The sequence below is a fragment of the Marmota flaviventris genome, chromosome 6 (genome assembly GCF_047511675.1).
Source record: "Marmota flaviventris isolate mMarFla1 chromosome 6, mMarFla1.hap1, whole genome shotgun sequence".
Taxonomy (NCBI): Eukaryota; Metazoa; Chordata; class Mammalia; order Rodentia; family Sciuridae; genus Marmota; species Marmota flaviventris.
The window spans coordinates 115,733,403-115,759,379 of NC_092503.1; the positions used below are offsets into that span (position 1 = coordinate 115,733,403).

The window sequence follows — 25,977 nt, forward strand, 5'->3', positions numbered from 1 at the left end:
AAATCCAAAAAGGAGATTGCAGCAGAACACCATAAACACAGAAGAGCTGATTGAGCATTATTATCTCCTTCAAGGAGTAAGTACACTGGTCTTCAAAGCACAATACAAAGAACTCTTTTAAAACAACTTAAATTTTTATAGTTTTCTTTACTTGGTTTAACAAACTAGGCTTTACTCACACTCAAAACAGAGTACTTTGCAACACATGTCCGCCATTTGTGGTCACACTAAGATAACATATATATAACAGGATGTGTTTTATAATCAATGGTCCACTTTTCAGTCACATAGATGGGAAGAGAGTATGCTGTTATATACTTGCAAATAAAAATTTTTAAGAAAAAAACTACTTCCTTCCACTGTCAGAAGCCATCCTCTTACATCTCAAAAATGACATCTCAAAGGTGTATTACTCCTCACCCTGCTCAAATTCTAGTTTGTTTTCTTTTAAATCATACACAAGCTGTTCTTTACTTCAAACTAACTCTTCTCACCAATACATGCTGGCATTCTGGTGAAGAGCCTCAATGGCCTTCAGTACCTGAGCAAACCAGCTACAATCTACCATGCTCTCCTCAGAAAAAGAGCCCCACAGTAGGGTATTCCAGCACAAAGGTACCTGTGTCTATTGGAGAAGACAATCATGCTATTCTGGTTGTGCCAGACTGAAACAGGGTTGCTGTCCCTCCCAAAGGCAAATATAGACTAACTGGACATCTAGGGTTAAACTTGGCCTAACTGGGGTGACTATACAAGGAATGGTAACAAATTTATCCACACTCTCATAAACATGGAATAGAAAGAGGGGGCCATCAGAGTTGAGGCAGTACCATGCAAGTGTTTCTAAGGTTCTCTCCATGAGAACTACTCTATATCCTAGTCTGGGAAGTTATAGGACCCAGAACAAATGCACAGATAATAAACAGACATTATCCAAAGCTACCCCTCAATAAAGCCCCATTCCTGAAGTTATATTTTTTCCTCACAATCCTAAAAAAATCTAATACAAGTGACCTACTTCTCTAGAAAGACCAACATGTTCACTCATCACACCTATCTGACCTGGTCATTTGGTATCCAAACTTTCATACAACCCATTATGCCCCACCATGGAGTCAGAAGCAGGTAAAAGTGAAGTTAAGACCCTTCCTATTTCCCAACTCCTCTTATTATAATCATCCATAATAATCCTGAGCTGCGAACTATGTTGCTGCTGGAGATCAATGAAGCCAAGTGAACGGGGGCTGAATGTGACAGTCCATAGCTGAAGCCAAGCACCAGATGGTGGAGGGCTACACTTATTTATGAAACTCTTGAGTTCTTCTTCAATTGCCAGTTTTCAGACTCCTCATGCCTCCGTCTCCTTTAGACGACAGGGTAGTAGTGGCACTATCTAGGCCCGTCCGACCTCAGGATCTCAACCTTTGTTTAGACTCTAGCTATCTTGGCTCTGCCACTCCAGGCAGCAATAGCCACTGTCCTGTCATCACCACCACAGTAGTGTCCCTCAAGGCTGCGAATCTGAAGTATATGCCCTCATCCAGTGGCTCTGCCCACTCCCTGAATTGTGGATTCAGCAGTGCCAGCTGCTGCACTGTGGCAACCTACGACAAGGACAATCAGGCCCAAACCCATGCCATCACTGCTGGCACTGCCACCACCGCCACTGGAACCTCTACCACCTGCCCTGCTAACTAGATGGTCAACAACAATGAGAATACAGGCTCTTTAATTCCATCAGGTGGAGTGGGCAGCCCTATGTCAGGAACCCCAAGCAGCTAATCAGCATCAAAATAATCTACCCCAATGACCTGGCAAAGAAGATGACTAAATGCAGCAAGAGTCACCTGCCAAGCCAGGGCCCTGTCATCATTAACTGCAGGTCCTTCATGGAATACAACGAAAGTCACATCCAAGGAGCAGTCCATATTAACTGTGCTGATAAGATCAGCCAGCAGAGACTGCAGCAAGGCAAGATCACTATTCTAGACTTGATTTCCTGTAGGGAAGGCAAGGACTCTTTCAAGAGGATCTTTTCCAAAGAAATTATAGTTTATGATGAGAATACCAATGAACCGAGCCGAGTGATGCCCTCCCCAGCCACTTCACATAGTCCTCGAGTCCCTGAAGAAAGAAGGCAAAGAACCTTTGGTGTTGAAAGGTGGACTTAGTAGTTTTAAGCAGAACCATGAAAACCTCTGTGACAACTCCCTCTAGCTTCAAGAGTGCAGGGAGGTGGGGGGCGGTGCTTCTGCGGCCTGGAGCTTGCTACCTCAGTCTGTCCCCACCACCCCTGAGGATCTGACACCCATCCTGCCCTTCCTGTTACTTGGCAATAAGCAGGACGGAGGACCTGGACACCATGCAGCGGCTGAACATCAGCTATGTCATCAACGTCATCACTCACCTTCCCCTCTACCACTACGAGAAAGGCCTCTTCAACTACAAGTGACTGCCAGCCACCCACAGCAACAAGCAGAACCTGCGGCAGTACTTTGAAGAGGCTTTTGAGTTAATTGAGGAAGGTCACCAGTGTGGGGAGGGGCTTCTCATCCACCACCAAGCCAGCGTGTCCCGCTCTGCCACCACTGTCATCACCTACTTGATGAAGCACACACGAATGACCATGACTGATGCTTACAAATTTGTCAAAGGCAAATGACCAATTATTTCTCCAAATCTTAACTTCATGGGGCAGTTGCTGGAGAGTTTGAGGAAGACCTAAACAATGGCCACCCATCCTTATGCCAAAGCTGATGGGTGTGGAGACGGTCGTGTGACAGTGATCAGGGTGGAAAAGATTGCTGCTCTCCTTTGGGGGGGCGAAAAAGGAAGGAGGATGGGTTCTGGGGGGGTTTTATTTTGGATTTTTTTTTTCTTTTTTTTTGTTGGGGGTAAAGTTTGTGAATGGAAACAAACTTGTTTAAAGACTTTATTTTTAACAAGTGTGAGAAGACTATAATTTTTGATGCCATTGAGATTTACTTCCCACAAACTGATAAAGCAGGGAGGCTAAAGAGATCTTTTTTTTTTTTTAAGCCAACAATAAAAATATAATAAAACTTGTTTCTCCCCCTTTTCCTTTTAAGCTTTTTGTAGAGTTTATGACTCAATAGTCTATGCAGGTTCATAGACCTAAGATCTATGTACCATTTAAAAAGAACCAAAAGTAAGTAGAAAAGACATTGAATCATGAAGACCTAGGAGCCCCCTGGGCCATCCATATAGGAAATAAAAATCCAACCAAACAAGCCCTGCTGTGCTCCTTGGTGCAAAGAGAAGATTAGGGGAGTCTGAGTGGTCTAAGAACCCTTCACATATTCTTTAAAGAAATAGAGAATAGTGTTTTATGCTCTGGACTTTTCTTTCCCCCTCTCTGGGTTTAAGAGACTTTTTGAAATAACAAGGAACTGATTGACCATTATACCACAGGCCTTCACTGGCTCTTGTGCAATAATATGGTGTTTTGAGTGTGCAAACAAGTTAGAGCTGGCAAATGAATGATAGACAAATAGTGCAAAGTTGCCAGCTTGGAGATAGAAAGAAATTCAACAATTACTTTCCTTCCCACCTTTTTCCGTTTTTTTTTTGTTGTTGTTGTTGTTGTTTGGGTTTGTTTTTTTTTTTTTTTGATTCTGGTTATAGTGTCATAAACCTTGTTACATATGTATATCAGAATATTAAAAAAATGACAAAAATTTATTGAAAAATATTTTTCACACAAAAAAAGCAAAAACACACAAAAACTTTGTGTGTTTCTGCTGATTGTGTAAAAATTTATTTTCATTATATAAGTGAAACTCAAAAAAATAATAATAATAATAATAATCCTGAGCTGCATGACAAGTCACTTCCTTCAAGACTTCCTTAACTGATCAAAATGACACTAAAAATACTTATTTCTCTATGACACCTCCATGTATTAATTTGTTCTATAAATCACACATTTTGATAAACTATCCACATTCAGTCCAACTTATAAGAAGACCTGCAGAAACTGCTTTGTACTTAATACTATTTCAAATTTGCTGGAGATCTAATTTTATTTTCTTTAAAAAGAGACCTTAGGGGCTAGGGTTGTGGCTCAATGGTAGAGTGTTTGCCTAGCATGCATGAGGCACTGGGTTCAATCCTCAGCTACCACATAAATATAAAATATTGTGCCCACCTAAAAATAATTTTTTTTTTAAAGAGAGCCCTTTATTCCCATATGGTCTGACTGGCATATTTTACAGTTTTTTCCAAAGTACCATGTTCTTCACATTCACTTACATATAGCACTTTTTTCCCAATACAAAGCATCTACCCCAAATTCTTCCATCTTGTGTGTTCTGTTTTCATATAGTCTAACATAGTATTTTGCCCTTACAAGTGAACAGTGTTAACAGACATATTTACCAGAATCAGATTCTGAAGGATACCTAAAAATTAGATATTATTTTATTACTCCATTATCTGAATTTTCTATTACAGTTGTATAGACATGTCAAAAGGACATTTATTACCAAAGATTTTATTTTAGCTATAGTATTCACTATGCTAATTAAAACATTAAATACAGTCTTACCAAATTATTATATATAAAAAAATAAGAGGGGCTATGTATAGCCCAATGACAGAGCATTTGTCTGATATACACCAAGGTTCAATTTCTCCTACCACAGGGGGAAAAAAGAAATGAGGGGTGATGTATTTTCATCATTTAAAAGTGGGCAGTAAAAAAAAGGCACAATATCAAGAGAACACAAACTGTGCCTTGAGGAGGTTACAATTAAAAAAAAAAAAAAAAAGACACAATCTTAGGTACATACAAAGAGTGGGAATGGAGGGGAGGGTGCCCCTAAATAAAGGGAGACAAGGGAAGACCTAAGTCAGCAGGTGTTATTCACTCCATTAAACAGGTAGAGTTCTGAGTATAATCTGAAGCAGTCAGAAAAAGATATATGCTGAACATTCAAAGAAGCAGGTATTTGGCACAGTGAGAAATGGAATTTCAGGTGAGTAGAAAGGAGAATAACATGAATCCAAGAAAAATGCTTCTATGAAGAGCCACCGCTATGGTTTAGATGTAATTTTTTTTTTAAATATTTATTTCTTTTAGTTATTGGCGGACACAACATCTTTGTTTGTATGTGGTGCTGAGGATCGAACCCGGGCCGCATGCATGCCAGGTGAGCGCGCTACCGCTTGAACCACATCCCCAGCCCGGTTTAGATGTAATTTAACCAAAGGGTTCATGTGTTAGAAGCTTGGTCCCCAGTATGGTGATATTTAGAGGAGGTAAAACCTTTAAGCAGGAGCCTTTAATGGGAGTTAGTAAGGTCATCAGGGGCACTGCACTCATAAGGGACTAAGGTAGTTCTCATGGGATCATGAGTTAGATCTCAGGAATGTGACTTGTTATAAAAGAGACTCTGTCCACACTCTTCCTGACTTGGCCCTGTGATTCCTCCTTCTTGTATGCACTCCCACCACCACGATGTCATTGACCAGATATGCCAAAGCCAAAAAGGGCTCTTACCACATCCAGAGCCAGACTGCTTAGACTTTTCAGAATCCAAAACTGTAAGCTAACTAAACCATCTTTACTCAGACTCTCATAGTCAGTTACAGTAACAGAAAATGAATTAATATATCATGCAAGACAGCTGACAATAAAAAAGAACAGGCAATAGGACTGGGGTTGTAGCTCAGTGGTAGAGCGCTTGCCTTGCATGCGTGAGGCCCTAGGGTTGATCCTCAACACCACATAAAAATAAATAAATAAAAATAAAGATATTGCGTCCTGGGCTGGGGATGTGGCTCAAGCGGTAGGGCGCTCGCCTGGCATGGGTGCGGCCCGGGTTTAATCCTCAGCACCACATACAAACAAAGATGTTATGTCCGCCGAAAACTAAAAAATAAATATTAAAATTCTCTCTCTCTCAAAAAAAAAAAAAAAAAAAAGATATTGCGTCCATCTACAACTAAAAAAAAATATTAAAAAAAAAAAGAATAGGCAATAAAGAGAACCAATATCAGGTACAAAAAAGAAGAACAAGGTTTGAAAGAGGAAGAGAAAAAAATGATAAAAGATTACATATCATACCCAAGTGTGGTATCAGCACTCAAGAAAGGTATGTGCAGGACTGGAATGTAGCTCAGTGGTAGAGGGCACACCTACTATACATGACGCCCTGGGTGCAACCCCTAATACCAAAAATAAAATGTCATTTTGTTTTGCTTTATCTTGTTTAGACTATCATACACAAGGTCCTAAGTTCAATCCCCAGCACTACCAAACGGGCTGGAGGAGATAAATGCAATATTAAGTCTGAATTATGAACATCATCATTAATTTACCAAGTTTCTATTGAGAAATAGTTAATCCTTAATGAATGAGGCAGCAATAATTACAAAGTATATTAACAAACTGTATAAATATACATTAGTTATGTGTGTACATATTACATAAAGTTTTATAGAAGCTCTATTTCAAAATGGAATCTAGATTTTACATGTATGAAGTCACTGCAGAAGAAAGAAAAGGAGAAGGGAAGAGAGAGAAAGAAGAAGAGAGAAAACTTTTCATTTGACCAATGAAATCAGAAGTATAAATAATTCTCTCTCTCATCTTCAAATTTTTACCTATTGAAGGAAGAATGCCTGGTAAGAAAAAATTCCTAACATCAAAACAAATTTCTTTCCTTTCTCATTAGACTCAAACTTTTGTCAAAGAATTAACATGCCCTCCAAAAAGCCAACAGTTGAATTCCATTATAGATACAAATTTGAACTGCCACAAAACCCAAAATTGATTTCCTCAGTGCAATCTTCCAAAAGGTAGGATTGTAGACTATTAATATCAGAAATGATCACCCAAAGAGTAAAAGGAAGAAAAGGTAATTAATAAGCACACATCATAATCCAGCGAGGTCTCAAATGAACTGTTATTTTTATCCTGTAAACCTCAAACTTCCAATAATTTTATCTTTAAACTGAGTAACTGGTGAGCTTCTGATTATCATGAAACAATTAAAAGTGATAAGATTTTGGGCCAGCCTACTTCTCACAGTCCCCACACCAAACAAGAACTTCCCCTGACTAAATTATTTTTAATGAAACTGTTTCTTTCAATCAAAACAGTCTTAAGTAATGTGTATAGGAAATAATGGAGGGGCACATACAAAACAACCAGTTATTTAGAGATACTCTATGGCATCATTAGAGAGAGCTAGGACACTGTTTAGAGAAGATACAGCTAAGAAACACCCTGTAGCCAAAAAAAGACAGGGAACTTCAAGGGGGAAAACTGAGAATTTAACAGAAGCAAGGAAATTTTGGCTAAAACAACAGTGATTTGACCTTGTACATGGCTCTGAGGCCAAAGCAAAAACCGCCAGATTTTTTCAAGGCTCTGAGAATTTAATAAAGACATTGACCTCTGCTCAATGAGAAGTGACAAAAGTTCATGGATCTAATGATTTACCTGATTTGTATGTAATTTAGACCTTAAGACTTAATCACATCATTAAAATAATTTTTGCCTTTCAACTCTGCTGTAAATACTAAAAGAACCATCGGAAATAAAAGCAACCACCCTAAATTCTAGAACTCTTGAAAACAAGACTTTTTACCTGTTCCATATCCCTGCTGACACTCTAAATGTTAACAGAAATTTACTCCCAAAGAAGTTAAACAAATAAAGCAAAAGCAAGTGAAAACTTTCAAAACTTTCAAAAAATTTTAAGGGACTGCTTTACAATCCTTTGGTGGTCTCCCAGTAACACTATCTTCCCAATGGTCTCAAATTTAACCATTCATCATGGACTTCTTTAAGGGGGCATTATTTCACTTTTAGACTATACCCCATTTTATACTTTCTGCCCTCACTAAATAACTACCACCCAGTAGATGTGTCACCCTCATGCAGACTACAGGAGGACAGGAACTTGTTCTCTGGATGCCCACTGCCTATGGCCATGTCTAATGCAAAGTAAACAGTATGTGCAGTCTGACTTCACTCCCAATCTTCTTCCCAAGCTAGGTGGTTTTTGTTTTTTTTTATACCTATATTTTGTTTTGGGGTTTTGTTTTTATTTTCATGTGGTGCTGGGGATAGAACCCAGAGCCTCATGCATGCTACACAAATGCTTTACCACTTAGCCACAACACCGGCTCCCCAAGCTAGGTTTGTAAAGGCTATTGATCGGGCTGGGGATGTGGCTCAAGCAGTAACGCGCTCGCCTGGCATGCGTGGGGCACTGGGTTCAATCCTCAACACCATATAAAAATAAAATAAAGATGCTGTGTCCACCGAAAACTAAAAAATAAATTTTTTTTTTAAAAAAGGCTATTGATCCCAATCTACCCTCCCTCGGTATTATTATACTTTGGATCTGGAATATTCCCCTAAGGCTCATATGTTGAAAGCCTGGTCCTCAATGGTGGTGTTATTGGGAATTGGGGCCTAGTTGAAGGAGGAGGTCACTGGGGGCATGTCCTTAAAGGTTATATCTTATCCCCAGCCCCTTCCTCTTTCTCTGCTTCCTGGCCACCACAAGGTGAATGGCCATGTTCTACCACATGCTCCCCACCATGATGTTTTATGCCTTATCACAGGAAGCCCCAAAAAAAGTGGAGCCAAGTGACCATGGACTGAAATCTGTGAAATCATTTGCCAAAATAAATCTTCCTTAAGTTGATTTTCTCAAGTCATCTGGTCACAGTAATAGATGGCTGACGAACACATTCAGAAAAACCTCACCTCTTCCAAAAAGCCACTTCTGACTGGCTCCAAACAGCTTCAACTGAAAGAAAACCATCTTGCTAGCTGGGTGCAGTAGCACATGCCTGTAATCCCAGCTTTCTGGCAGCTGAGACAGGATTGCAAGTTTGAAGGCAGCCTCAGCAACTTCACAAGACTGTGTCTAAAAGTAAAATAAAATATTTTTTTAAAAAATAACAAAATAGGGGCTGGGGCTGTAGCTCAATGGGAGAGCACTTGCCTCGCACATGTGAGGCACTGGGTTCAATCCTCAGCACCACATAAAAATAAAGACATTGTGTCCATAAAAAATATATATTAAAAAAAACAACATAAAATAAAATAAAAGGGCTGGGGATGCAGCTCAGAGATAAATCACTTGTCTAGCATTCACAAAGCCCAGGGTTTAATCCTCAGTACCCAAAGAGAAGAGAATCTTGCTTCTGATTATGTTTCAATCATCTATGTTTTTATTCTTATCTAGATAAGATACTCCAGGGCTGGAGCAAAATCCCACTGTAGTAGTTAAAACTCCTGGGGCTATGTTTAAGATAAATGCAATGTTCTAATGACCCACTGCTTAACCTGTTGATTACACACAACCTACCCCTTTTATAGATACCTGCCCAGGCAACAGTAGCAGCAGCAGCAAGGGCAGGAGAGGTAGCACAGAGAAAGAAATACAGCAGAGAAAGCACTCACACCTAGGTGAGACTACAAGAAAGTACAGAAGATGGTATCCCTCCATCCCTTACTCTGGACCATCATATGCCCTTTCCCAGAAGACACTTACACCAAAGTATAAGCCCATCAGCTGCCCTTTAGGACATTTTTTCAGCTATCAACACAACTCTATTTCATCTTATATAGGGTGAATTTTTAAATGAAATTAAAACACAAACACCAATTATTAAATGAGGCAATTCATCTGCGGAAGACAGGTGTTTGTAAATTACTTACCTCTCCTCCTCCCCAAAGAAAGAGTGATAGGAAAAAGATGAAAGGAAAAACATAATAGCACAAAGCAATTCCAAAGGAACTGTGGCTCTACACTATGGCACACCTGTACAACCCAAACTCCCCCATTTCTCCTACCCTCCATATTCACTCCAATTCTTTGGTCATCTGCTGCTCCTACTGACAGGCAATAGAAAAGTGGATCTGAGCTAATTCATCTCTACTTAGAAAGCAATTTAAGTACTTAAATAAGCACTATTGGGTGATATGCCTTAAGACTTCTGTCAAACCTTAAAATTGATTTTTTTTATTAACATTTCCCTTGTACAGGAAAACATGATGCTGAAGAACCTCTCTTGTCAAAACTAGATCGAAGTTATAAAAGTGCCATATAAACTAGAAATTTAAAGAAGCTGACAGCTCTCCAAACAGTTCTTTCGTCCCTGTCTACAAATGTCTTCAGCATCATATAAAACTACCAGCATGAAGACAGCAAACACAGCCCTCATTTTTATCTCAAGGATAAACTCAATCACACTGTAAGATAGCCAATTCCCTCTGCAGTTTAAAAGTTCTGCAGCTAGTTATGTCAAGATCATGTAAGCAGATCTATTTCTGCATTTCCTAACTAAAAACTTAACAGAGAAGTGATTTTTATACAAAGCCAGAAAAAAGGCTAGCAGATAGTAATTTATGAGGCTACAGAGACAAAAGAATAGTCTACACATAGGTAAAATAACCACTTTCTTTCTCCATTCAGTGCTACAGCTACAGGAATATGATTCTTCATTTATTGAAAAATGAAAATGATAATAAAATTCCCTGATGTTGACAGGTGATTTTTAACTTCACTGCTGTTTGACAAGTACCTACAGGCTTTACTTGGCCTCAATCTGTCCAGTTTGGAACTGCCAATTAGCAGCACCTCAAAAACAAACCCCAATGTATGCCATTATTTTTAAAAAGTGATTTTCAAAATGCCCGATACTATGAAAAATAAGAACAAAATAAAACCTGGATAGTCAAACCCAAGTGATGAGCAAAGAAAAGATCAAATTTTCCAAACAGATACAATATACATACTCCTCTCTTAAATAGAAAGAATATTATAGCAATCTAACCTTCACTGAAATCCTAGCCTTTCTCAATTGAGGTTCCACAGAGGAGAATTAAGCACTAATACCATAAGGCAAAGAGACTGGCAAAGAATTTCTGTAAATATTTCAGGTTTTTTTAGGTTATCTGGTCTATGTCATAACTACTCAATTGTGCCACTAGAGCACAAAAGTAGTGCTTAATAAATAAATGAATGAGCACAACCGTGCTCCAATAAAACTTTATAGACACTCAAATGTGAGTTTCATGCAATTTTCATGGAAACATTTTTTTCAGCATTTGAAAGATATAAAGTCATTCTCAATTTAAAAAAAAAAAAAGTTCCTAATTCATTTGCCAGATTTGGCCTTGAGCAGGAGTTTGCTAACCAACTGCCACATTATAGATGAACTTCCTTCCTATCCATCTAGAATGGTAATAATTAAGACTCCATATAATAGAGAATTGAGAACAATCACTCAAATCATTTTATGTGTCTATAGTGCTCTGATTGTCTAATTATCTCTCTAGTATTAAACGGCTGAGATTTTATTAGCACTGTTAGTTTGGGCAAATAACTTTATACCAGTTTTTCTTAATTCTCAAAATATAAAAAACATAAAAAGGAACTTTCACAAACAGTATTTTGCCAGAAGGTAACATAAATCGAGCATTGCAAATTAAATACCTGCTTAATGTATTGCCAGAAATAAAAATGAAAGAATTCAACTGTCACCTTGCAATCTATTTTGTATCTTCATACATACTGTTTTGTCTTAAAGCAGAACCTTCCTGAATAAAAGTCCACGTACTAATTACAGGATTAGATAACTTACATACCAGGTTTGAGTTCCAGCTTCACCTCTAACAAGATAAGTGAGCTTCAGCAAGTTCCATACTCTTTTTATTCCTCTGTTAATATTCCTCTGTTAATCTAGGGCTGTGGATATAGCTCAGTTCGAGTGTTTGCCTTGCATGCACAAGGCCCTGGGTTCAATCCCCAGCAGCACAAACCAACCAACAACAACAACAAAAATCTATAACCCTCCACAAATAATCAAAAGTATGCAGTTAAACTTATGTGAAAGATTTTATATATTATATAATGCCAGTATATATATTATATAATATCAGTTGACATCATTAGGTATTTGATGGCTTCCCTTATGACTTCATATTATAATTTTCCAATTTTTTATAATATAAATTTCTAAGGTTCAGGTTTAGAATAATGTACTTTGGAGTATACCCCATTCAACACATTTTAAACAAAATACAATGTGAGGCATTGAGAGAATAAGATGAATGAGATGGTTTCAACCCTCAGCTTACAATGAACTCAGATGTGTACACATGATAAATCAGTGCTATTCTAGGAACAAGTAAAAGACAACATTCAGTGAAAACCAATATGAGTATCCTGTGGGATCAGGAAACACTATTCAGTATTCAGGCACGACCTGGATATATAATGGGAAGCATACTGTAATAGAGCAAAGTGCAAGGGAAATATATATATTTTGAAACAAATTTACATAATTTGAAACAAATTTCAAAAGGAGAGTTTCATTTTTGAAAACTAACCAGAAAAACAAAAACTCTATTTTGAGTTTTTAGATCTCTAAAGGGTAAATATCTACAATAATAAGCTATACAGCTCATTTTAAGTTCAGAAAGTGGGAAAATTACTATCCATGATGGTTTCAACCTATTTCATCATTTCCCAAAGCACTCCTCAAACATTCCCTAAGAGGATACGTTTGGAAGGGACTGATAAAGAGAAGGAACAAGTAAAGCTTAGCAAGTTTCTGAGTGTCACAGTGTAGATCTTAAATGCACCTCCCACCCCCATGCAGAGGTCCCTGTGTTAAAAGCTTGTTCCCTAGAATGGTGTGCCTGGGAGGCTGGAGAACCTTTATAAGAGATGGGGTCTAGCTGGAGGTCTTCAGAAGATCATTTGGTATATAACACTGATGGAGATTGTGGAAATCCACCCACCCCACCCACCGCCGCGCCACACTCCTTCCTCTTCCTCTTCCTTTGCTTCCAGACCATAGAATGCAGTTTTACTCTGCCACATGCCACCACAATTATGTCTTGAAACTTCTGAAAAATATGAGCCAAATAAGGGGATTAAATGTAGTGCCTCATGCATGCCAGGGAAGCACTGTACCAATGAAATACATCCCTATCCTTTTTATTTTGAGACAGGGTCTCACTGAAGTGCCCAAGCTGACCTCAAACTTATGATCCTCTTGCCTCAGCCCCCCAAGTAACTGGGATTACAGGCATGCACCACCACTCCCAGGACCTTTACTCTTTATAAACGTATCATCTCAGGTTTAGAGCAAGAGAAGGCTGACTAACAAATTGAAGTAGTATGACCGCAAAGCTAAGTAATAAAAGGCAACAAAAGGATCATACTTGGCTGTCTTGATGACACATGCAACCTGCTTCATTTTCTTGCAGGGCATGGTGGTGCCTGCCTGTAATCCCAGTGGCTCAGGAAGCTGAGGCAGGAGGACCACTAGTTCAAAGCCACCCTCAGCAATGTAGCAAAGCTCTAAGCAACTTAACAAGACCCTGTCTCAAATTAAAATAAAGGGGGGGGGGGGGGGGGGGGCTGGGATGTGGCTCATTGATTAAGTGCCTCTAGGTTTAACCCCTGGTACGAGAAAAGGAAAAAGAAAAAAAAAGACCATTTTTCCTAAGTGTGGTGTGTGGCAAGGTATATTAAGTAAAGAGGGCTTCCAAGTCAGTTTTTGAGGACCATAAAATCATTCTCCATGGTGTCCCTCTCCCCTTGATGCCTCTAACACATCCTCAACATCAAGAAAGTTAGTAGATGAAATAAGAAAGAGAGTAAAAGCAAGTCAAGTCAGAAAGGTGCAAGGCAACAAAGAAGGATCAACTAATTCCTCCCTTCAATATCTAAGCTTTCATAAATTATTCACATCTCTTAATCTTGCTTCTTCTCATTAGACCAAATCCTTGCTCCTAAGAAACTTCATCAGGAGACAGATTTAAAAAAGAAGAAGAAGAAATTCAAAACAACTGTTTGTTTATTAACATCAAGGAAAGAACCAAACTGGGGAGTATAGAAGGAAGCAACATAGTGAAAGGCTTAAAGCTTTGAAAATTATCACAAATTTGTCTTAATGTTGAAGTGACTTCACTGTAGCTAGAAACACTTCCAAGTGCTCTTTCCAACCCTCAGTTTATCAGCACATTTCCTAACCGGATAGAAATAAAGTTCAGTAAGTTTCTATCAAAATGTCAATTATTAGAGTACTATAATCTCAGATTCATGTTTCTACCTCTACAAAGCCCTAACAGTCCAATTTAGCTTTCAACCCTCACAGAAAATTCAGATACAAAATGAACCAACAAGTCAGAAATAGGTCTACAAAAACTAAATAAACAGAAAAATATAAGCACAGTTTAGCCAATATAGATATAAAATATAAGCTGATTAGTTAAAAAATAACCAAAAACGGGCTAGGATTGTGGCTCAGAGGAAGAGCACTCACCCAGCATGCATGAGGCATTGGGTTCGATCTCAGCACCACATAAAAATAAAATATTGTGTCCACCTATAACTAAAAAATAAATATTAAAAAAAAAAGAAAAAGAACCAAAGATCACCAATACTGAATGCAATGATAATAGACACCAACTTGAAAAGCAGAACAGAATATAGAAAAACATGCAAGTTATTTTTAAGGCAATATATGAAAAGTTTAAGAAATGATCTTATTGTATTCAGCTTTGGTTAAGACATTTTTATATTAACTTTGGGGATATGTCCAAATTAGTTTTTTGTTTTGTTTTGTTGGCAGTGGGAGGGGCGGTGGAGAAACTGAAAGGATCTACAGGTGGTAGAAAATTTTCAAATGTAAGAAGAAATTCAGAGGGCTGAAATGTTGAAAAAGGAAAAGAGGTCTCTTTTACTAAAGATTGTTGGGGATATTGAAAGCTTTTAATGAGTAAACACTGAGTAATTGCAAAAACAGTCTCAAGTCACAAAATAAACACTGGCCCCCAAAAAGGAATATAGCAGACCATATAGTTTCCAAAACAAAACTCTTATAAAGAGGCAGAATTTTACAAAACTGAATCACAAGTGAGAACAGACACTTGTTTTAAAAAAAAAAAAAAAAATCTCAACAGTCAAGGCATATCGGGCTTAAAGGATTAAGATCAGGGGCTGGGATACAGCTCAGTGAGTAAAACACTTCCCTAGCATGCTCCTTGCCCTCTTGAGTTTGATCTCCAACACAACAACAACAACAAAAAAGTTTAAAAGATCAACCCTTAGTAGAGATCAATACATAATGGATGATGGATGAGATGGTTTTGAACTGGGATATCCATGGGGCCAGGGTATTTCCCGGACTGTATCTGAAACCAAACTGAGGAAACTAGAAAAGGGCAGCTAGAATATAAATTTACCTAAGAAAATTACAATCTATCTTCTTAGTCCATATCTTCATGTCAGGTAAGAATGTCTGCAGATATGTGCCTTTTGTATTGTTGCTATTATTATTTTGAAAGCAAATTAGGGTGTCTATAAAGAGAAGACAAAATGGTAGTATAGTTACATAATGATACACTATTTTTAAAATACACAATAATTAAAAGAAATTAATACATTCAACAACACTGAAGAATATAAAACATAACCTTGTGTCAAAGAAACCTTACATAAAAGAGTACTTATCATATAATCTCATTTATATGAACTTTCAAAAGAGGCGAAATTAATCTATGATGAGGGGAAAAATGAGAACAGTGGTTACCTAGGAAGCATGGGTGGGAGAAGAGGTAGAATGGCTAGGAACTGATATAAGAGAACTTTCTGGAATGAAAGAAACATACTATAGTATAACAGATTATTCCTGAGATTTCATAAGTAAATTTACTTATGTGTCTTACTATATTTGGGCTGCTGTAATACAACACCTTAGACTGAATAATCTATAAACAATAAAAATTTATTGCTCACAATTCCGGAGGCTAGGAAACCCAAGATCAAGGCACCAGCAGATTCGATGTCTGTTAGAGGGGTTATACAGTACTTACAATCTGAATGTTGGTGTCCCCCGCCCAAAATTCAGTTTGGAACCTAATACTCAATGTGATATTGTAAGAGATGGGGTCTTTTAGAGATAATTAAGTTATGAGAACTCTGCCCTTATGAATGAGATTAGTGTCTTTATAAAAGAGGCTGGAGAGTCTAGGGTTGAGGCTCAGTGGAGAGCACTTACCTAGCACATGTGAGGCACTGGGTTTAATCCTCAGCGCCACATAAAAAATAAATAAATAAAATAATAGTTGTATCCATCTCTAACTAAAAAACTGAAGAAAAAAAAAAAAGAGGCTAGAGGGAATGCCTGGTCCCTTCCAACACATTAGGATGAAACAATAAGGTGTCATCTATGAAGAATAAGTCCTCATGAGACATTATATAACAGATTAAAGCAATATAGAGACAAAATATATCTTAAAAAATTTAACCAACAGATTCCATGCTTCATTATTATGTAGTGAATCTTTACTTCATTTTTCTAAACAACTGAGTCGTTTTTCACTTGGTTTTTCTAACCAACTGATCTCATATAAATTTAATTAGCTTAAGTGCCTCCCCAAAAGGCATCTTAGGGGGGAAAATTCTCATTTTCAAAAGCAAAAGAGCAGACTTTTGCTTTCCATACAATTAAAGTGCGATCTCAGAAAATAACACAAGCCTTGTGAAGGCAGTTGTATGTGAAGCAGCCAACTGCTCCTGTTTCTGTTGTTTCGCTTTGTTGCCCAGTCTGGCCCTGAACTCCTGGGCTCAAACTACCCCTTCTGCTTTAGCATCCTAAGTAAATGGGACTACTAACATGTATGTACTAAGTCAGCTGGTTTTCAAATAAAATTCCTCCTGCCTGTAAAGGCTTCAAAGAGATACATGAGATATAAACATCAAAGCATACTGAAAAATGTCAAAGTTCTAAACAAGCATTATTATTATTATTATTATTATTATTATTATTCCATGATATTCCTTACAATCTCTCAAAACTGTTACAAAAAAAAACTGTTACCAGGGGCTGGGGATGAGCAGTAGTGCACTTGCCTGGCATGTGTGAGGCACTGGGTTCGATTCTCAGCACCACATATAAATAAATAAAATAAAGGTCTATCAACAACTAAAAATTAAAAAGACTAAAAAAATTTTTTTTAAAAACTGTTACCAGACAAATAAGAAGAAAATTATATAAACAAGTTACTACTATAAAGGAATTAAGGCCACTTAAAAGGAGCTTCCCAGTTCAAATATTTGGTCCATTATGACTAATACTGACTCATTTAGATATTCATGTTGAGTCAAGAACTACTGCTTGCTTCTAATTTACCCAGTACATCTTTTTGTTTTGCCCCAAGTACCTAAAAGAGGGAAGGATGGATACCGTCGAATGTAATGGCTCAGTGGCATCCTTATGAGAGTGCACTAAACACCTCTTGCAAATCCAAGGTTTATAATACTACTAAGCAATTTATAACATCTTGATTCAAGTATTATCAATTAAATTATCTTGACCATTTCAGACAGATCCCTAGGAAGATCACTGTCAGCACCTAAAGGCTTGCATTAAATACCTTATTCTGGTTTTGAAAGTAATTTTCTCCCCAATCCCTGTAACTAATCAGCAGATACAGCATAATTTTAAAATGATCTTAACATCATTCATTCAAATGGAAACGAGTACCAAACTGAAAAAAACAAGGTCAGCTGGAGAATGTCAACACACATGTAAGAATATTTTACAATTGCTCTTTCTCTATCCTTTTTTTTTTCTTTTTTCCTTTCTTTTTCAGGAAGGATTGAAGAAGAGGGAAAAGTTTCATTTAGAACCTGAAATTTAAAAAAAAAAAAAAAATTAAAAAGAAGAAAAGAATAGAAGAACCTGAAATTCTAGTCTCAAAGTTTGCATTCACCACACATCCTGAAGAGAATAAACTAACAAAACAATGGGGAGGAAAAGCATGATCAAAACTTATACCAAGGCTGGGTGCAGTGGGCACGCCTGTAATCCCAGCGGCTTAGGAGGCTGAGACAAGAGGATTGTGAGTTCAAAGCCAGCCTCAGCAACTGTGAGGCACTAAGCAACTCAGACCCTGTCTCTAAATAAAAAATACAAAAAATAGGGCTGGGGATATGGCTCAGTGGTCAAGTGCCCTCAAGTTCAATCTCCATGGTACACCCCCCACACAAAAAAATAAAAAAGAACTTATACCAAGACCTTCAATAGTAAGTATTTACTGATTTGTCACAAAGTACTCAGCATCATTATAAATTGTAAAGGATTAAAAAAAAAAAAAAGGTCCCCTACAGTATGGGCACTCTGGAATGACACAAAGCTTTTTTTTCCAAAAATAACTGTATACCAAAAATAAACATTTAAACACATTTTTTATACACACACAGTGACCTACTTCTCCAAATAGGTCCTACCTTCCAGTTGTCCACTCATTCAGTCATCTATGGATTAATCCACTGATGAAGTCAGAACCCTCTTGAACCAATCACTTGACAAAGCCCCACCTCTGAACACATGAGATGCGGGGGGCCATTCCAGATCTGAACCATAATATATAGCTTAGTGGAAAGAACACAAACTCCGAAGAGAGTCAGTCCTGATAATGATTTGTTGTGTAAAACCTCAAACAACTGACTAAGCCTCAGTTTCCTTGTCTCAATGGAAGAGACCCTGGGTGTGATCCCAGCATCAATAATAATAATAATAATAATAATAATAATAATAATAATAATTGTGCAAAGGACTTGAATAGACATTTCTTCAAAGAGGATACACAAATGGCCAAACCAAAGGGCACAGGAAAAATGCTCAAAAGCATTATCCATCAAGGAAATGCAAATCAAAATATAATGATACTCCATGAGGATACAATCAAAATGACAATGCTGGCAAAGATGTGGAAAAACTGAAGTCTTTGTGCATTGCTGGTGTAAAAGAGAGTCTGGCAGTTCCTCAAAAAGTTAAACATAAGAGTTATATGTTAGATGTACCCTCTTAGGAATATATCCAGGAGAATAAAAATATGTGTTCAATAACTTGCATACAATGTTCATAGCAGTATTATTCATAATGGCCAAAAAGTGGAAACAAGCCAAAATATATCAACTGATAAACAAAATATGTTAAATCCACACAATGGAATATTATTTGGCAATAAAAAAAATAAAGTCCTAATACATTCTAAAACATGGAACAACCCTGAAAACATGCTAAGTGAAAGAAGTTAGGCACAAATGGTCATGTTATTATATAATTCCAGGCAGATGAAATGTCCAGACTTGGCAACTCCATAGAAACAAAGTAGATTTATGGTTGAAATTCTGAGCTACAATTAACTTTCTAACCTTTGTAGGTTGAAATATGGCAAGATAACCAGATATGGTAGGGCATGCCTACAATCCCAGCGATTCAGGAGGCTGAGATAGAAGGATCACAAGTTTAAGGCCAGCATCAACAACTTGGGGAGGCCCTCAGCAACTTATCAGGACCCCATCTCAAAAAATAAAAAAAGGCAAGCTGTTCTTGTCTGGAAATCCAATCACTGCCCACATTGCAGCCCTGGGCTTTCCCATCAGTTCCTATATTGTAAAATGGCACAATGTCAAAATAAATTCAACTTCACTCACCTGCCCAGAGATATTCTAAAATAAAAAGATAGCAAGTTGACATCATACTTATGAAACTATTTAAATGTATCAATACAATTCTAAACAAGTTTAAAATATATTTTTGTGTTTACCATCAATTGTACATTTAACATTAATGTATTTACCATTTACATAATGGTATATAATTATACTTTAATAAGAACCTGTCTATAAATTACAATGACTTGTCTTGATTACCCAGTTCAAATGATAGGATGTTTAAAATTCCTTTAAGTCACAATGTAGTAGTCATATAGCTAAATAAACTGAAGAATGTTTATAGAAAATAACAGGCAGAAAAATGAGATTTTCAGAATATCTCAAAATGCTGCAACTTGAACGCAACACCATTTTCTCTAATAATTCTAGTATGTCCTTTATTCTTGTGTCATATTGACACATACAACTTACATCATGAACAAAACAGAATATCAGTATTAGCTAAAAAGTCCTCTCATCTTACCTCACAGCTCACCTAATTTTTCCTAAATACATATAATTGAGCTCATTTTAAAAGAAAGATATGTCATTATCTCCCTCATAATGGGCTTTCTATCCCTTCCCAATCTATGTTAGAGAGAATGAAAGAAAATGAGAATACAAATGTCTAGTGTGTTCTTAGCAACACAAATGCAATTCAAAAAGAAATAAAACATAATTGGAAGAACTTCAGAAATAAAACTAAATATTTTCAGGGATGAAAGTCCAAAATAAACAAGAGAGACATCTTCCTAGAAACACAAAAACTGGGAGAAAATTTTCTCTATATAAAATTAAGTAAAATATCAAAACAGATTACAATCTTGTCTACCAGAACATAGAAGACTATAAAGATAGACTTTCTCTTAAAACCTAAGAAGTTCCAGCTTGATTTTCTTTTTTTTTTTTTTTTAATCTACACTAAAAAGTCACAAAAATGTATTACTGGAAGAATAATAGAAGATAATAGCATGCTTACTCATGCCTCTCTGCTTTTCACAAGCTATTTCCCCTGGCTGGAAAGCCCTTCCTTACCATCTTTGTAAGGCTGAATCCTGCTCAACTTTTCATATCCAACTCAATAACCATTCTCCTGAAGAATTCCCCCTGGCCATCCTCCAGTTCCAGTGCAGATAAGAGGTACCATCAGTGTTCTTCTCACAATACCCTTTCAAAGATCTCCCATAGCACCTCCCTTGCAGTGTGTTTTATCAGTTTATTGATCTGCCTCCCCTTCTAGACTATGTGCAAATCCAGAACCAGGTATCTCACACTTAGCAGACCTCCAGACACAATACAGTGCTTAACAAAGTAACTTCTGGTTGCTAAATAAGACTGGCTCTCCTGGAAAATCGCCAAAAGCTGATCAGAAACTTTGTCAACTAACTAGGGGAGATCAGTCCGGAAATCACTATGAATACAAACTGCCCCAATGAGGCAAGATAGTTCTGGATCTATTAATCTGCCATCAATGCTCCTTCATTCAGGGTTGGCAATTAAATCTTTAATGTAATGACCATAGCCAGACATTGTGGCAAGGGTTTGACAGACATCAGAGTTCACCAAAACTCAAAGCAATGCTAAGACATTCTTGTTCAAAGATAAAGGGGCGGGGCTGGGGCTGGGACTGTAGCTCAGTGGTAGAGTGCTTGCCTACCATGCAAGAGGCACTGGGTTCCATCCTCAGCACCACATAAAAATAAAGGTACTGTGTCCAATTACAACTAAAATAAATACATGAATAAAGGGCAGAACTATGCAAATCAGTATGAAGGTTCCTCTTTAAAAGACTAGGCATGGACCCACCATATGACCCCACTATACTACTCCCTCAGTATTTATCATAAAGAATTAAAGTCATCATACTATGTGATACATGGTTACAGCAACACAATTCACAATAGCCCTACTATGGAACTAGCCTAAGTGTCCACCAACAGATGAATGGAAAAAGAAACTGTGGTATATACACAAGAGTTGTTTTGTTTTTTTGTTTGTTTGGGATTTTTTTGTTTTAGTTATTGATGGACCTTTATTTATTTGTTTATATGTGGTGCCGAGAATAAAATCCAGTGCCTCACACATGATAGGCAAGAGCTCTACCACTGAGCCACAACCCCAGCCCACGATGTAGTTTTATTCAACCATAAAATAAACTGAAACTATGTCATTTGCAGGAAAATAGATGGAAGTGAAGACCAGTATGTTAAGCAAAATAAGCCAAATTCAGAACGCCAAGGGTCAAATGTTTTTTTTCTCATGTGGATGTCAGAGAGGAAAAAGGAGAAGAAATGGGGGGGGGGGGGGGGCTGGGATCTAAATCAAAGGCAGATTAGTAGAAGAAAGGGACTGGGGAGGGAGAGGAGAAGAGTTGGGGAGTAACACTGGTCAAGTTATATTATACCACTCTGCATATATGAATATGTAAGAACAAATCCCATCATTATGTACAACTATAATGCACCAATAAAAAATGTGAAAAGAAAAAAAAGAAGGTAACAACCACTCTGTCAACTGAAGAAAAAAAGAATTAAGGGGCAGAGAGGTAAACCCAAGTCTTTGATTCCAACCCACATCTCTGATTCCAAAACACACACCTAGGGGCTGGAGTTGTGGCTCAGTTGTAGAGCACTTGCCTTGCATATGTGAGGCACTGGGTCCGATTCTCAGCACCGCATATAAATAAATGAATAAAATAAAGGTCTGTCAACAACTAAAAAGTTAAAAAAAAAAAACACCTAGCCACTGAGCTCATCTAGTTTTCTAGACATAAAAAGATTGGCATTCCCTTCATCTTTGGAAAAATGTTGAAGTACCTTGGGTTTGATGAGAGGGGTCCTTCATTAGCTTCTCAGTCAATAGGAAAGGTCCTTTACCTCAGGAAGCACAACTACTAAATTCTTTAAAATTTAATACAACTTCCCCCATATGTATTTACTGTAAAATCTTTTAAAAGAAAAGGCTTGTATGAGTTGTTTTTTTTCCAAGAACAGCAAAATAGATAATAAGTGAGACTAAAAGAAGAGAAGAAAAATCAATCCCAAGGAAGGGAAGTAGTTGTGGCGCAACACCAATGAAGGAAAAGAAGGTAGGTTGAGTCTCCATGTACAAAGACACACCACAAGCCAGGTGTAGTGGCACACACCTGTAATCCCAGCGGTTTGAGAGACTGAAGCAGGAGGATCAATTCAATGCCAGTCTCAGCAACTTAGCAAGGTAGTTAGCAACTCAACAAGATCCTGTCTCTAATAAGATATTTAAAAAGGGCTGGGGGATGTGGTAGTTAAGCACCCCTGGGTTCAATCCCCAGTGCCAAAAAAAAAAAAAAAAGACACACTACAAAACACTATCCCTTAACAGGCTGAAAAGGTACCTCTGGGTTTGACAGAAGAAAAAGCCTATGGGTTTCTAACAAATGAAATATCAATTTTGCTGAAAGCTACTGTTATGTCTGTTAAACTTTAGCATTCAATTTAGACCACAGCTCTCATCCTGTGATCTTCAGTACTTCCCTATAAGACCCCAAGGGACTCACAGCCTGCATTTCAGGATAGAAATGTTTCTTTAATCCCACCCACCACCACCTATTCACATTAGTTTCTGCAGCCATTGGAGATATGACCACCTTGTAGAAGATGGTGACCATAAAGTATTTTCATTTCTGATTACCACCACTCTATTTCCCTCCACATATCCCCATTCTCATCCTCCTTAAATTTCAGTGTCTCCCTTGACCACCTTCTGTGTTCTTATCCTTTCAACTCCCGTCCAAATCTGGTATGTCCTATACATTTCTGTCCAATTACATTTCTGTACCTAAGGTTTAAACACAAAACAAATAATATACATTCTTCCAGTCCCTAACTCCAAACAAAAACACATCTAATGTAATTATCTGATTTATTTCCAATGAAAATCATTCAGGTAAATCTAGGGGGCCTTCTAATGTCAGATGAGAATATCTAATCCTAGACAGTTTAAATCCAAGGGTAAGAAAATGTAGTCTATAGGGACATATACTTTCACAGATTAGAATTTATAGTGGTTATCATTTTCTAAATTATTCTTTACCAATATTAACATAAACTTCAGCATACACTGTACAATGCTCCACACTTACTCCAGATTGTATCTGTCATCAGCAAAGACTTTAACACTTAAGTCATGGCAACTCTTCCTTGATTAGACCCAATATGCACTAAAGAAAAAAAATCAGCCTTACAAATAAAATACATAGTTAAAACACATCTTGGAAGTGCTATAGCACCATAGGGGCAAAGAGAGTTAATTAATAGTGAAAAAAATGACCCATGGAAGCAGAGAATACAGGCCTCAGAAATTGCCTGAACTTGTTTCCTAAAATAAAAAAAAAATAATAATTTTTTTTTAAAGTTGCCATTTACAACCAGTTTTGTGGATCAACGTAAAAGAGCACTCCTCTCCATTTAAAGGTGAAGAGCACATCTTGTGTGATATTAAAAAGGAAAGACAAACTACACAAAACTGTATATAGTGGTCATACACACATAAAAGATTTTGTATATACAGACAAAGTTTCATATACAAACACATCAAGATTTGAAAAACCTGGTTTTCTGGACTTCAATGGCAACTGAAGAAGGCACAGAAATCATAAGTCAAGAAACAACACTGAAATATACCACACCTTCTCCTACCTCCAGTTTATTTTTTGTTATTTCTTGCTGGTTAATAGTTTAATAATAATTATCTTATGTGTTTCATTCATTAATACTTCCAGGAAATAATTTTGCCAGCACATATAACCACAAAGTGTACCACCGAAAGTGTAGAAATATAAAAATGCTGACATAAAATAGAAAAGAGCTTTGAAAGCACAGATGTGACAGCAAAGTTCTCTACCCACTCTATGTTCCCCTGCCTCTACTCTTCCAGTTAGATACCATAAACTACAGAAAGCTCCTTGAACCATGTTCAGAAATGCTACCTAGGCAAGCTTGTAAGACGAAAGAAATGCTTCCCCAAGAACCTGACTGCAAGAAAAGTGCTCGTGATACTCTCAAATGGTCATAATTTGAGAAATATAGCTAAGAACAATTTGGAGTATTTGGAAATATGGCTAAGAGAGATTATATATATAAATACACTTCAACTTACCAGTGTGTAAGAGTTTAAGTATATAAGACACCAACAACTAACTGTTACTCCGTACCACTCCATTTCAGAAAAATGAGGGGGGAAAAAAAAACACTCCCCAGAAGTTCCTAAGCACATCACTAACCTCATTCTTTGCCAGGTCATTATTTAAGCAGCAATAGGGTTACATAGAGCCTAACCATAACCTAGAAACACAAAACACAGCATTATCTTTCCACTGCCCTCCCCCAACCTAAGGCCAGAGCGGTAGCAAACAGCATCAATGATCTCTCCAGGATATTCTTCTGCCCTAATTCAAATTCAAGCATGCCTATGATCAAGACATCTGTACAGCTGAGGGAGCAGATATAGCTAGCTGCTATCATCCTTCCTCCAGTTAACAGATGTAGCCACAAATCCAGGTGCTGGACATGTTGTAACTGACCCCTGGCCTCACAGATAACATTTCATTCATTCTGTGACATCTCCTCAGCCCAGTCTACCACAGATCAGTTTGGTTTTGCTCACTACTGCTGAGTATTATTATACATTCCACCTTCCTTGGTATCTAGGGTCTTGAATTTACTAGAAAATCCAAAGCATTTATCCCTCATCACATATACAAAGCTGCTAGATAAGCTTTACATTTGTGGGCTGGGGATGTAGCTCAGTAGTAGAGATTTTACATATATATATGAGGCCCTAAGTTCAATCCTCAGCTTTTACATTTGTGAAAACAAGGATTATTCTCTACAAATCACAGACCTATCAAAAAAAAAGGTGAGCCTCTTCAAAATTCTTAAAAAAAAAAAAAATTTCTATTAGGTCAACACCCCTGTATAGGCTTCATATGTTGCCACTTTAATAATGCTAAGAAAAGAGCTGGGGCTGGGACTATAGCTCAGTGGTGGGGCACCTGCCTTGCATGTGTGAGGTACTGAGTTCAATCCTCAGCGCCACCTAAAAATAAATAAATAAATAAAGATATTGTACCAACTACAACTAAAAAAATTTAAAAAAAAAAGAAAATAGCCGACTGACACAAGGATTAACATGAGAAAAAAAAATGTTCAAATTATGCACTAACTTGCCCTGAAATTTTAATTCCTATAACTGATCAAAGGAGCACTTTCCAATAATCTGGATTAACAGAACTGCTTCTCCCAGTGGAAATAAAATATACTGGAATAGACACAAAACTCTCGTTTTTAGAATATTTAAAAAAAAAATGGGGGCTGGGATTGTGGATCAGCGCTTGCCCAGCATGGGCAAGGCCCTAAGATCAATCCTCAGCACCACCTAAAAATAAGTAAAATAAAAGTATTGTGTCCAACTCCAATTAAAAAATATT

At 37.3% G+C, this 25,977-nt stretch overlaps 1 protein-coding gene and 1 pseudogene across 1 annotated transcript in view; one reads left to right on the forward strand and one right to left on the reverse strand.

Annotated features, from left to right (window-relative positions):
- Zfand3 (zinc finger AN1-type containing 3) overlaps positions 1 to 25,977 on the reverse strand; it is a 313,535-nt gene that overhangs the window by 280,532 nt on the left and 7,026 nt on the right. The gene's annotated exons all lie outside the window — the stretch shown is intronic.
- Positions 1,207 to 2,780, forward strand: LOC114099321 (dual specificity protein phosphatase 10 pseudogene; annotated as a pseudogene).